This window comes from Mesoplodon bidens (genome assembly GCF_964165515.1).
Source record: "Mesoplodon bidens genome assembly, chromosome: 16".
NCBI lineage: Eukaryota > Metazoa > Chordata > Mammalia > Artiodactyla > Ziphiidae > Mesoplodon > Mesoplodon bidens.
The window spans coordinates 46,164,388-46,178,723 of record NC_138173.1 but is presented as its reverse complement, the minus strand read 5'-3'; the positions used below and the strand labels follow the sequence as shown (position 1 = coordinate 46,178,723).

General features: G+C 42.5%; 1 protein-coding gene across 1 annotated transcript in view; it reads right to left on the bottom strand.

Moving 5' to 3' along the window:
• The window catches only part of FZD6 (frizzled class receptor 6), a 282,950-nt gene that overhangs the window by 222,385 nt on the left and 46,229 nt on the right, over window positions 1–14,336 (bottom strand). The window lies entirely within an intron of this gene.

The following is a 14,336-nucleotide window of genomic DNA, read 5'->3' as shown; positions in this document are numbered from 1 at the left end:
ATAATTAGCTTTTTCTAACCCCCTCTGTCCTCCTTTGTCCATTCTGGAAGAAAGCATCCTCAGAGACCCAGGCCACCCACCAGCTAGGGTCAGGCTAGAGCAGGAGCTCTTTATACACCACTAGCTGGAGTCAGGCAGGACAGGAGTCTTGCCACACCACAACCTCTTGGCAACCACAGAGGTTGCCAACAGAATGGCGATGATGCTGAGGTCAAATTCAGCACAGCAGGGTTCGCTTTACAGACCCAGCCAGGTTCTGGGAAGTTATGGTGGGCCCAACAGATGGATATGAAAAAGAAGGAACAGTCTGGCAGGGGAGCAGTTCAGGGCAGTTCTAGGAGTGTTCACTCCTGGGCTAGTGCCTAAATTCAGGTAAATTCCATTCCTGTTTGTCAGAAGAAACAAACATCCAAATGGGTTCTACAGCCAGGACTGGCTGCATAATATGTGGAGCCCAGTGCACATAAAAATTCAGGGTCCTTTGTTAAAAAATTATTAAGAATTTCAAGACAGTGTTAACAGAACCAAGCATGGGACCCGTCTTAGTGCAGCCACACGGGCTGCTCACCCATGAAACCGGCCCTGTGTAAAGCTGGACAGGGTCCCAGCTGATGCCCTTCTGTAGCCAAACCAGTCTACAGGCTGGAGAGGAGAAGAGGGCGCCACCAGCGTCTGTCTTCTATCCACAATTCTTGCTGCTGTGACTGCTGCCAATACTACCACCCAGTGACTTCAGATGGTCCCTTTCTGTGTGAATTTGGGGTCGAGATTAGCAATTAGCGAATCCTGTGTTAACATCCATGCATTTTAATCTACACCTCCACAGTTACTTAAATTACACTGTAAGATAAGTAAACGAGATATTGTTATCTATATTTCAAAGATAATATATAATAATGTATAAGTGTTTTACAGCATACAGAGGGCTTTCATATACCCTCTCAGATCCTAAAATTATCATAAAAGTACTCCCACTCTGGGTCTGATTAACTTCGCTCTCTCTATGCTTACTTCTGTACGTCTGTGGGTTTGCAAAGTCATTTTTCCTACTACCTCTGGAATTTGTTTTCTTGGTTTAAAATTTAGACCCATTCTACCATTACAGATTTTTAGTTTACATTGGGAATTATGGATTAAAGTCCTAGGTGCTATTTCCAGAGTGATCTTTCCTGAAGATTTCCAAATGTTCTACATATTTTCTGTTTAAATATTTAACTTTTTTTCCTAGCGAACTTTTTTTTTTTTTTTTTGCGGTACGTGGGCCTCTCACTGCCGTGGCCCCTCCCATTGCAGAGCACAGGCTCCGGACGCGCAGGCCCAGCAACCATAGCTCACGGGACCAGGCGCTCCGTGGCATGTGGGATTTTCCCGAACCGGGGCATGAACACGTGTCCCCTGCATCGGCAGCGGACGCTCAACCACTACGCCACCAGTGAAGCCCGAACTATATTTTTTAATTAAAAATTTTTTTTTAACTTTTTTGGTTGTCTCACGTGGCATGCAGGATCTTGGTTCCTCAACTGGGGATCGAGCCTGTGCCCCCTGCAGTGGAAACACAGAGTCTTAACCACTGGACCACCAGGGAAGTCCCACTAGTGAGCTATTAATGCATTTCTTATGTCATAAAAACGCCTTTTTTTATAGATTTTTTTTCATACAGTTAGTAACTTATTTTTCAATTTTATTTTTGGCTGCATTGGGTTTTTGTTGCTGCATGTGGGCTTTTTCTAGTTGTGGCGAGTGGGGGCTACTCTTTGTTGCGGTGTGTGAGCTTCTCATTGTGGTGGCTTCTCTTGTTTCAGAGCACGGGCTTTAGGCGCGCGGGCTTCAGTAGTTGTGGCTCGCGGGCTCTAGAGTGCAGGCTAAGTAGCTGTGGCACACGGGCTTAGTTGCTCCCCGGCATGTGGGGTCTTCCTGGACCAGGGCTGGAACCCATATCCCCTGCATTGGCAGGCGGATTCTTAATCACTGCGCCACCAGGGAAGTCCCATAAAAACTCCTTCAAGAATGACATATTTTAGGGCTTCCCTGGTGGCGCAGTGGTTGAGAGTCCGCCTGCCGATGCAGGGGACACGGGTTCGTGCCCCTATCCCGGAAGATCCCACATGCCGCGCAGCGGCTGGGCCCGCGAGCCATGGCCGCGGAGCCTGTGTGTCCGGAGCCTGTGCTCCGCAACGGGAGAGGCCACAGCAGTGAGAGGCCCGCGTACAGCAAAAAAAAAAAAAAAAAAAAAAAAAAAAAGAATGACATATTTTAAATATTTAATTTTCCCATTTAGATACATAATATAGCTCCCCATTTATCCAAATCCTATTTTATGCATAGGTAAAAATTTTCCTTATATAGGTCTTATATATTCTTTATCGTGGCTACTATGTATTTTGCTGGTGTCGCAAATGGAATCTACACCTCCCCACTGACTGTATTATTGTTATATTACCGTGTAACAAATTGCCACAATCTTAGTGACTTAACACAAATTTATTACCTCCCAGTTTTGTGAGTCATGAGTCCAGCACAGGTTAGGGTCATACAAAGCTGAAGTCAAGGTGTCAGCCAGGTGAGTCCTCATCTGGAAGCCTGACTGGGAAAAGATGCGCGTCCAAGCTTCCTTAGGTTGTTGGCAGAATTCATTTCCCTGTGGTTGTAGGACTGAGGCCCCTGCTTCCTTGCTGTCTGTTATCTGGGGACCATTCTCAGCTACTAGTGGCCACTGTCAGGTCTATGCCATATAGCCCCCTTCCATAGATCCTCTGCCACACTTTGAATCTCTGGCTTCAGGAAGGGTCCAGTTCCTTTTAAGGGCTCACACTATTAAGTTAGTCTCACCCAGGATAATCTCCCTTTTGAGTAAATCAGAGTAAACTGATTAGGAAACTTAATTTCGCCTGCAAAATCCCTTCTGCCATATAAAGTAACATAATCATGGAAGCAACATCCACCATATTCACAGTTTTGCTCGTTCTCAAACGGAGGTGATTATACAACACAGGGCAGAAATCTTAGCAGTCATCTCAGAGTTCTGTCTACAAAATGTATCAACTGGCTATAGCTGGAAGCTTCTGATTTTTAACAGTTGCCTTTTAACAGTTGACATAAAAGTAACCAGTCTGGTAGGTGGCAAGAAGATCAAGATGGCCAATAAAACTATTCTAATCACACTAGTGGTCAGAGTCAGCCAACAGAGTTCTATATTTCTTTTGTAGGAAAGCAAATACAGGAGAGTCTCAACTTTTATTTATTTTTTAAATTTATTTATTTATTTATTTGGCTGCGCCAGGTGTTAGTTGTGGTACGTGGGGTCTTTGTTGCAGCATGCAGAATCTTTAGTTGCTGTATGCAGACTTCTTAGTTGCAGCACGTGGACTCTTAGTTCAGGCACGTGGGCTTCTTAGTTGAGGCATGGGGACTCTTAATTGTGGCACGCACATGGGATCTAGTACCCCGACCAGGGATCGAACATGGGCCCCCTGCATTGGAAGCACAGAGTCCTATCCACTGGACCCCAGGGAAGTTCCTCAGCTTTTAAATTGTTAAGCATTCACATATCTCTCCATCACCCTTTGCATGCTAGGTGTACCTTTTTTTTTTTCTTTTGTTGAATATGGCATTTTCCCCAAATCTTAATTTTTATTTATTTTCTTAAGTCATTTATCTTCTTAATTCATTTTTAAAATTTATTTATTTATTTATTTATTTTTGGCTGTGTTGGGTCTTCGTTTCTGCGTGAGGGCTTTCTCTAGTTGTGGCGAGCGGGGGCCACTCATCGCTGTGGCCTCTCTTGTTGCGGAGCACAGGCTCCAGATGCGCAGGCTCAGTAGTTGTGGCGCACGGGCCCAGCTGCTCCGTGGCATGTGGGATCATCCCAGACCAGGGCTCGAACCCACGTCCGCTGCATTGGCAGGCAGATTCTCAACCACTGCGCCACCAGGGAAGCACCCTAGGTGTATCTTTGATGCATCAGTTGATGATAAACATTTCAAAGTATCACATAATCACTGCCTGTCAGTCCAAAATTTCATTTCAGCAGCATTTCTATCTTTGTAAACAGTATTTGTGCAATTATTTGATAATTTTTTCGTATTTTCTAAAAAAAGTAGTGATAGTAATGATAAGAACTCTTAAACTTAGTATAGTTGAGATACATATAGAAATAAATGGGCTGAAAGTGCCAACTGTTTAGAATCAATGGGACACTTACTAGAATTAAGGTGGAAGAACTTTTGTATTAGTCAAGGTCAAGGTCTAGTCACAGTAACATAAACCATGCTAGCTATTTCAACCAGAGGAGATTTAATACAGGATATTGTATTGTATTTCCAGATGTTGGAAAGCCAGGATGCTGAGGTAAATCAGACAGTTACTGAAGGAAGCAGCTACCACACCTAGGGCTGGAATCCAAAAGGGAAGAGTCTCTGGGGGAGGTCCTAGAAGCTAGAGCTTGGAGGAAGTCCCAACCCCAACTCTAGGGTGCATAGCTGGTCCTTAGACTTCTGGCTGGAGCACCAAGTGCATAGTATTTGGACCACCAAGGAGGTCATGGGCAGCTGGTGCTGGTACCTCCGAGGGAGTATAGCATGGCTGCTGCCAAGAGAAGCTGGAGGCTAAAGCTGTAGCTATCCTCTGCTGAGTTACTTACTCAGTACTTTTACCTGGTACTTACAAAGTGCTCAATATACATTAGCTATTATTATTTTTATTATAAAAGTAGGGGATTCTGTATAAAATTAAAGGAAGCCTTGATTTAATAGATGACACTTAACCTACAAAACAATTGTATCATTTAGGATCCAATTAGGACACAGAAACCACTTCGGGTATTTAAAACAGAAGGAATTTAATGTAGGAAATTGACCACAAAGGCTAGAAGCTCAACAGGGGACAGTGAAGCAACCCCAGATTGGTCATAGCTATAAGCTGCTACCACTCCTAAGCTGGAGAGACGTAGGTGACCAGTCAAAGCTGGGATCATACTGGGCCTGTCCATTGGAAGCTGGAGCCAAGGAAGAGATGAAGCCACTACAGGAGAGGGAAGATGATCAGTACTCTGGCTTCTCCCCTTTTGCCACCCTCCAATTTCTGATGGACCAAACCCAGCTAGAGGAAGAGAAAGGAAGGGAGGGAGGGAGGGAGGGAGGGAGAAGAAAGAAAAAGTAGTGGTATTAATGATAAGAGCCTGGGAAACAGACAAGCCTGGAAACAGCCTGCAGAGGTCAGCCTCCTGGGATACAGAGCAGGGCAGGAGAAGCACAAAGAATGGTACTGAGGGCAAACAACACTGATAAGTCCTGAAACGGGGGGCTGAATTCCTCCCTCCGCTGGCTCAAGTTCACACATACACACACTGTCAGCAATAAAATCCAACAGTGTAGTGGCTTCATCTGCATTCCTAAATCTCTAGATTACCAGACTGTTCAAATCGGTATTAAATAGTTAATCTACCCACATCCTGCACTGATAGACATTAAATATACATTTCCCTTACCAGCTCATGAGTGATTGGAATTTTTATAGTTCTAAAAGAATAAAATTTGATGGAAAATTATAGAACTGAAATCACTGATGAAAGATGAGTAAGAGTCCCTTGCCCACGATCATGGCAAGTACACTCTACATGTATCCTGTTTTACTTGTGCATATGTATACAACTGGAAACTGGCATCCTTTGCAGTGCTTGAGGGCAAGCCGCAGTCTGTGTTAGACCAGAAGAGTTACACACTACGAGTTACATTTCGTTTATTCTGAGTCATAGCATGCTACATGCTTTCTACTTGGGTAGTCTTGCACTTCCTGTCAAGTCTTCTTCCTTTTTCTTAAGTTACCCGAAGCTGTGCACTTTCTTTCTCTCTTCATTATGCCCTGTGTACAGAGGTTTTGAAATCAGAATCCTCTGAACAGACTCTGCATTGTAAGAATTCCTTAGAAAATTCTTCACCATGGAGATCTGTGTTTGAAAATGGTCAAGATTAAAGACGTTTCTGAACATTTCAGATGAGTCTTTGCAGCCTGTGTCTCTTTCCAGGCACAAAGCACTGTCTCTTTTATGACAAAAGAAAGCCAAAGTAAGCAGGATATTTGGAATTACATCTTAAAACATTTAGGTTTACAAAATACATCCAGGTCTCCTGTCCCCCTCCACAGATATCCAACCCCATCAGCTAAAATGTGGATTCTGGTTATTCTTTTTCTCCAGCTCCCCTGATATGATTGTTTTGTTGATATAAAGTCAGACCATTGCAATGGAAATTGAAATAAGCCAGTAATATTAATCCCCTCCCTCACCTATCAGAGTTTTTATCAAACGACAAAGCAAGCTGAATGCAGTTTTACATCTCCCAAATCTGTCCAATAGAGGATGCTAAACAGTGACAAAATGGGAATTGACTGGTGACAGGTGAGAGAAAGAGATCAAGAGGTTTGGATACAAAACACGAAATGGGTAAATGTCCAAAGAAAAAATAAAAGTTAATGGAATAGGGGACTTCCGTGGTGGCGCAATGGTTAAGAATCCACCTGCCAATGCAGGGGACACGGGTTCAAACCCTGGTCTGGGAAGATCCCACATGCCACGGAGCAACTAATCCCGTGCGCCACAACTACTGAGCCTGCGCTCTAGAGCCCGTGTTCCGCAACAAGAGAAGCCACCACAATGAGAAGCCCGCGCACCACAACACAAAGTAGCCCCCGCTCGCCGCAACTACAGAAAGCCGGTGCGCAGCAACAGACCCAACGCAGCCAAAAATTAATTAATTAATTAATTAATTAATTTTTTAAAAAGTTAATGGAATAATTCATTGTCAATTATGGCATAAAAGTTAGTGGTCATAGGACTTACTATCCACTGTGTAGAATTCAAGTCTAGGCAAACTCCCTTCCCATGTTCCTTACCATGACTTGAAAATAACCCTTTGGCAACATTAATAATACTTGGGCAGTATTATCAGAATCATCAGAATTACAGAATTTTCACTGTTATCAGAAACATCCTCTTACCACTTTCCCTTCTAACTCTTGGCTAGATTAATGATTCCTATTTTTATGGACACTGCCCACCCCCATTTATTTATGGATTCTATGGAAAGCATGTTTGAAATTTATAGATGACCCAAAGCTGGAAGAGATAGCTCAAGCTGTCTGCACTAAAGCCAGATGGGAAAGATCAGCTTTGCAGCAGTTTCTGAGAAAAAGATCAGGGAGGATAGATCTGGGGGTGAGGGGGGCAGGGCGGAATTAGCCACTTGCTAAGTGAAAACCAAAGAATTGTTATACAGAGGAAAGTCATCTGACACTGAATAATGAGAGAGAATAAAAAGTCTCACTTATTCATTAAACAGAGGTAAAAGTCTACTAACCCCATCCATACACAAATTTCCTTTGGATTTTAAATTCACAGATTAGATGCTGCCACTAGCTGTGTGTGACTCCCATACCAGGGGTGATAAGAAATACCCTGGAGCTTGACCTCCTCAGGGTTTCATTGTGAAATCTCTTCATTAGGTAACTGGAGTCTTTGGCATGGACCTTAATTTTTAAGTGATCGCTCCCTTGAGCATCACAGGAAATTTGTACTCGTGTCCTAGTCCTTTCTACCACTTTCGTTTAGGTAGAATCCTTCTGAGAGCCAGGTCACATCCTCAGCGTCTGCTTGATATGTCTCCAGGAGCTTCAGCTTCTTGGTAATCCTTTATTAAGTGTCCGATGACATGTCAAGGTTGTGTTTGGAATGTTAGATTCTTGGGCTATCTCCCAGTCCCCTTGCCTCCCCAGCCCATATTCATGCACGTAGACAAAGGCAAAGGCCTGAATTTCTGCTCTGATTATAATTATATGGCTCCATATTTCACAATTATCAAGGCCAGGATGATGTGGCTACTATAAACAAAGGTAATCTTAGTGGCATTATAACCACTATAAGAAACAAATCCACTGACAGACAAACACTGTCTTGCATGGTGAAGAACTTGCTGGAGTACTGTATTCTCTTCTAGGCAACATGTTTAAGAGGAACATTTGCAAATACAGCACAGGAATGTTTCTAAGTAGAGTGAGCATGAATGTAAGGGGGTTTAGAAACCAGCTCAAAGAAGGAACAGTTGAAAAAACCAGAGCATGGTGGCTTAAGAGGAGACAAGATGCAAAAATCTGAAGGGCTGTCACAAAAGGGAGAGAAGAGCCTTGGTCTATTGCACTAATAGGGTGGTGTAAACTTCTCTGAGAGTCACTGCTACGTTCCAGGAGGTGCGAAGAGTGGAAGTGATCATTGAGGATGTTGCTTGCGTTGCAACAGACATCCCCGTGTCCTGGCTGTGGGTAGGCAGGAACAGAGGTGCTGTCAGAATGTGTAGTGGGGGAATTCCCTGGTGGTCCAGTGGATGGGACTCCCAGCTTTCACTGGTGAGGGCCCGGGTTCAATCGTTGGTCAGGAACTAAGATCCCACAAGCCTCATAGTGTGGGAAAAAAAAAAAAAAAAGAGTACGTGCGGTGGTACCTCTGTGAGGCCTCTTATTTGGGGATGGTTTGCATAGGGCAATTTCAGTTGATTCTGGAAGACCAAGACTACATTCCGGAAATAGGCATGTGGACAAAGCATCCCCCTGCCCCCCAACCTCTCCACCAAATTAGGCTTTCAGAACTGTCTAGCTAGAGACCCAGCCCTTACTTCTTCTGGTCTGCTATTTCCTTTACCTTTCCACTCTATTTTTAAAGTATAGGACTTTATTAGACTGTGGTTTTGAAACTCACCTACATTTTAAAAGCCATTCCTTTCCAGTTCAAAGACAGATAGACTTTGGATTTCAGGACACATGCTGGGCAATACAGATTTATTAATTGAATAACTAAATATAGATTAGCATTCTTCCAGAGGCAGAAACATGAAATGACCCTGTTGTGTGTTCCCTTTCAAGGGTCAGAGCTTTCTTTCCTGAGTCCTCCCTGTAGACTTCCTTCCAGTCTCACTGGCCAGGACTGTCTCACATGCTTGTTGCCTAAAACAAATCCCTTTGGCAAGAGGAATTAGCTCTGTGGGGTTAAAAAGAGACTGTGCCTCCCCTGAAGAACATGGCTTCTTGGAGGACAATGAACAACATTTGGGTTCTACTAGCAAGGAGGAAGGGTGAGGGGCAGGCATAACCGGTTGACTACTGGGTAGGCACCTGAGTGTATCTGCCACAAGATAAGATAAAATGAAACCCTCAAAGTGATAATCTTGCCATTTCCCCCTTCCTGTCAACCTCAGGAAAGTCCTTGGTTTATTTATCCAACCAACCATCAGTCATTTCAGTTCTGGATATCTTTTGGAAATGGGAGATGCCTGGGTGACAGGCTTAGGGCAAAGCACCAGAGGAAGTAAACCCTTAAGTTCAAAGGATGTATCACCAAGTTCCATTCATAGATATTAACCCATGATACCTACTCTCTTCTTGTACTGGTACTTTTCCTAGTATACAAAGGCTAATCAGAGAACGAGCTCTAATTTTAGGGGAATAGCACCATCTCAGTGTGGTTGCAATGGAATGTTTCTGAGAAGATCCATTTTTATGAGTGTTTTACGCAAAGTCCAAGAAGCTTGCACACATTTTTCTGCTTATTCAGTGTCTTGTCTGTAATGTTTGCTTCCCCCCCTCCACAGTAATTCTAATCTCAAAGGAATGTGCCTTTTCCTTCTGGGGTGATCATCTGGGGGGCCCCACTTTCCACAGAGCCTGTGTAAGTCTGGGAAATGCCACTGACAAGCGAAGGTTTTCTGGTCAGTCATTCTTCCATGGGCATTTTACTGTCTCTTGATAATGCCTCAGATGAAACTTAGGCTCTCCCCTGATGCTCATATTCTTTCCTAGGCTCATTACAGTCTCCACGTTCCTGAAGGATTGGTCCATTGGTAGAAACTCAGTTGTTAGGCATTGGTTTCCAAATTACTATTAATGATTGCTATCATGCCTCTATTATAATAATCACTATTGTACTTTAGCTCGCTGGTTGGTTGTTTCCACACTAGTCTTTTTTCCCACTGATGTGGTCATTATTTCCACACCAAAGAAGAAAGTATGAGTCCTTGTGATGTTTTCTCCATTTACAGAGTTCTCCACCAATTTATCTATTTGAAAGAGGTATAAGATGATTGCTCCATTCCTTCTTCCACTCTGCTTGCTGTAGTTCAGTGCATCAGTAAAAATGATATGTATATGCAGTTTATAAGTTTACAAATTAATAGTTCTCAGTAAAACACCTGCCTAATTGATCATCACCTTTCATAAAATATCTTTTAAATGTATGTAGATAGAAACTTTGAGTTTTAATTAGATCCAAAACTTTCATGGTAAGTACTTAGAGGGGATAACACACATTTGGCAATTAACCTTTTATGTCCTTCAGTGCTGTCTAATTTTTTTATAGCCATATTTTTGGTTCCCCCAAAGATTGCCAAAATGGCAGGGATTGTATCTGACATGTCTTTGTATCTTTGACAATACTTAAAGCAATGTGTGGGGACACATAATAGATGTTAAATAATGTGCATTATATTGAACTGAAATTCTAGCCTTGCCTTCCTATGATTCCAGAGTAGCCAAAATAGATGGGATGAGGATCAATCTCTTTTGAAATCTGTCACCAAAATAAAGTTAAAAATTTGGCTCAACAATGAGAAAACAAATACCCCTATCAAAAAATGGGCAAAAGACCTGAGCAGATACCTCACCAAAGAAGATTTATAGATAACAAATGAGTGTATGAAGAGATGTTCACATCATATGTCATCAGAGAATTGCAAATTAAAACAACAGTAAGGTACCACTACATACCTATTAGAATGGTCAAAATCCAGAACACTGACAACACCGAATGTTGATGAGGATGTGGAGCAACAGGAACTCTCATTCATTGCTGATGGGAATGCAAAACAGAACAGTCACTTTGGAAGACAATGTGGTTGTTTCTTACAAAACTAAACATATTCTTACCATATGAGCCAGCAATTATGTTCTTTTGTGTTTACATGAGTTTAAATGAGTTGAAAACTTATGTCCACACAAAAACCTGCACATAGATATTTATAGCAGCTTTATTCATAATTTCCAAACCTTAGAAGCAGCCAAAATGCTCTTCAGTACATGATTCCAAGTAAATGACATTCTAGAAAAGGCGAAACTATGGAAACAGTAAAAAGATGGGTGGTTTCCAGGAGTGGCAGGGTCAGAGGAGGAGGGAAGGATGGATAGGCAGGGCACAGAGGATATGGTGGGCAGTGAAGTTATTCTGTGTGATACTATAATGATGGACACATGACATTATTTATTTGTCAAAACCCATAGAATATACAACACCAAGAGTGAACCCTAATATAAAGTGTGGATTTTGGGCGACAATGGTGTGACCATGTAGGTTCTTCTATTGTAACAGATGTACCGATCTGGTGAGTGATGGTGATAATGGCAAAGCCTACGCATGCGCTGGGCAGGCAGTATATGGGAAACCTCTATACCTTCTGTTCAACTTTGCCGTGAACTTAAAACTGCTCTAAAAAAAGTCTGTTGTTTTGTTTTGTTTTTAAATTGGGTATGATTGTGTAGAATAGTATCGTGTTGGATAAGGTCCCCATAAATTTATGGCTCTGGGTCATTTTTTGAACAAAGTCTTCCTAGAATTGCCATCTCCCCCTTTGCAAAAATCATTTTGAATGTGCAAAGCAGATCTGTATGGAGTGGCATTTCTCTAAGTATGTACAAAAGAGTACAGGAACTCAGGGCATAGCCAAAAGCTTTAAACCTGTCATCTAAAGGTTCTGTATCTGTTTCATTTTTGCTCACCAGACCTCAGATTGGGAAAAGCTTTCAGCTTACCAGTTATTATTCTGCTCTGCCATCATGTTTCTAGCAGAATTTTCAAGAATTTCACACCGAAGGTTGAAGTCCCTGAAGGCATAAACCACATTTCCTCAGCCAGCTGGTTACTGCTGCCTTCCCTGCTGACTCCTGACCATCAGTGATCCCCAGATGTGCTCACTCTGCGTAAACCCTACCATGTCCTCTTACTTTGCAACTCATTTTGCAGTATAAACGAGCTCAAATTCAGTGGTATTGGGTGGAATGATGTAACTCTAGTTGAGATCATCAGAGGCCTGATATATACATTCTTATAATATTTCAATAAACATTTATTGAGCATCATTTCTGTGATAGACACTTTGTGTTGGGGGCTATGTATCACCCCCAAGGAGCTGATTCTTATATCAGTTAAGATGCTTTCAGCAGCAGGTAACAGAAAATTGTGTGGTGTAAACAATAAGGAAATTTCTTTTCTCTATTAACATGAAGTTCAGAGGTAAGGCTGTTCCACGTGACTCAATACATGATCAAGGATTCGGATTTTTTCCATTTTTCTGTTCTGCTACTCTTAGAGTTTTGGCTTTGTCCTCAAGTCATCACCCACCCTGGGGAGAGAACCAGTCCAAGTGTCCCTGCTGCATGCAACTATGTCGAGAGGAATAAAAGGACCATCTCTCATGTCTCCTTTTTAGGAGGAAGAGAATCTTTCCCAGCAGCCCCCAGCCCTTTTACATCTCATTGGCCAGAAGGGGGTCACAAACTCATCCCTAAAATAATCCTTAACGAGGGAAAGGTGATAACCACAATAGACTTCAGCAAATCAAGAAGACTCTCCACGTAGAATAGAATTGCTATGTGAGTAAACTGGGGTAGTTGGTAATGAAAACAGATGGGGGAATGAACGTTGATTTGGTAACCAACAGCTTCTGGTTGAGGACACAGGTATATATAACAGGATGCTAAAGATGACTGTTCCCTTTTCCTCAGAACTTTGGATGAAGCCCGAGTAGAGGACACATCCCCGCACATTCTACGGGGAGATGCTAGAAATGCCTGTAGTACAACACTTGACCCCTCAGCAGGCCTAGGCTCATACTCACCCCCTTCAGACTATGTACCCTTTGTGTACTCATGGCTCTGGCTGCCTTTGCTCAGCATAATGTTTTTGAGATCCATCTATTATTATAAAATCAGTAGTTTGTTTCTTCTTATCACTGAGCAAAATTCCATGGTTTGTTTATCCATTTCTCAGAGATTATACCCCATCAGCATTTACAGTTTAGGATGAGTGAGTGAGTGCATCAGCTCCTTTCCAGAGAGCAGGATTTGGCCCCAGGGGCTAGAGCTCTGGGGTGTTCCCACTGCAGAGGGATGACCCCCAAGACCAGGAATGTGCTGAGAGCAGACGACACTGTGCCAGCAAGCTGCTTCCATCGGTGGAGGGGGACCAGATGCCAGTCCCAGGGAACTCCTGGGGATTCCCTAAGAAGGTGAGAAAGTACAGATTTCCCTCTCCTTATAACTTGTCACCAGGGCTCCTTTTGTTCTGAGATTTTTGGACTTTGAATCAGGAGCAAGAATCCAAGTTATACCATGGGCTGCTGCAATGGAATTTTCCCCCTCCTGCCTGGCAGAGTCCTGGAAAACAGAAGGCAGAGGGGGACTGTCTCAACCCAGCAAGAGACATTATTAGCAAACTCTTGGCCTTGAACTTAGGAGTCAAGTCCAGTACATCTATTTCAATTCCAATTTTCTGTTGGTGTTACAGTAATCCTAGACCTCAGCACATCCAGAGCTATGAGCTAAACATTTAATTCCATAGTATATTTAACTCATGTGGTTATGAGTCACTGTTAATACATTCAACAGATATGCCAATCTCCAAGCTGAATATCCAAAGTCAGGGTTTTAACTGTTTTTCTTAGTGATTTACTCATGTCTGCATACCATCTGTCTAGCTTGGCTGATCAAAGCCATCTTGAAATATTTAACTTAGAATTCGGTATAGGACTAAAACATGTCAACTATTTCTAAGATCTCTATCCAGAGACACAGATCACTCATCAAAGTCAAGTTCCAAACCAAGTTACAGTAGGAAGTAAAATCAACTATGTATTTTATACATTAATACTAAACATGGAATAAATGAAAATTTACATCATGTAGGAAATTTTCATGCATATAGTAACAAGCATATTGTGTCTTTTACAAAATTGAAAAAAAAAGGAATATTTATCTGGTGAGCAATAATTTTCTTTCTTTCTTTCCTTTTTTTGGCCACACCACGCAGCTTGTGGGATATCTTAGTTCCCTGACCAGGGATAGAACCCGGGTCCCCGGCAGTGGAAGCTCGGCGTCCTAACCACTGGTCTGCCGGGGAATTCCGGGACTGAAGCCTTAACCTGTTTCTGTCTCCAGACAGCCGGTGTCAGAATTGAATTAACTGCTTGGTGGTGTGGAAAATACATCCACGATGGAACAGATTTTCTATAACCTGCTTTTTTTTTTTC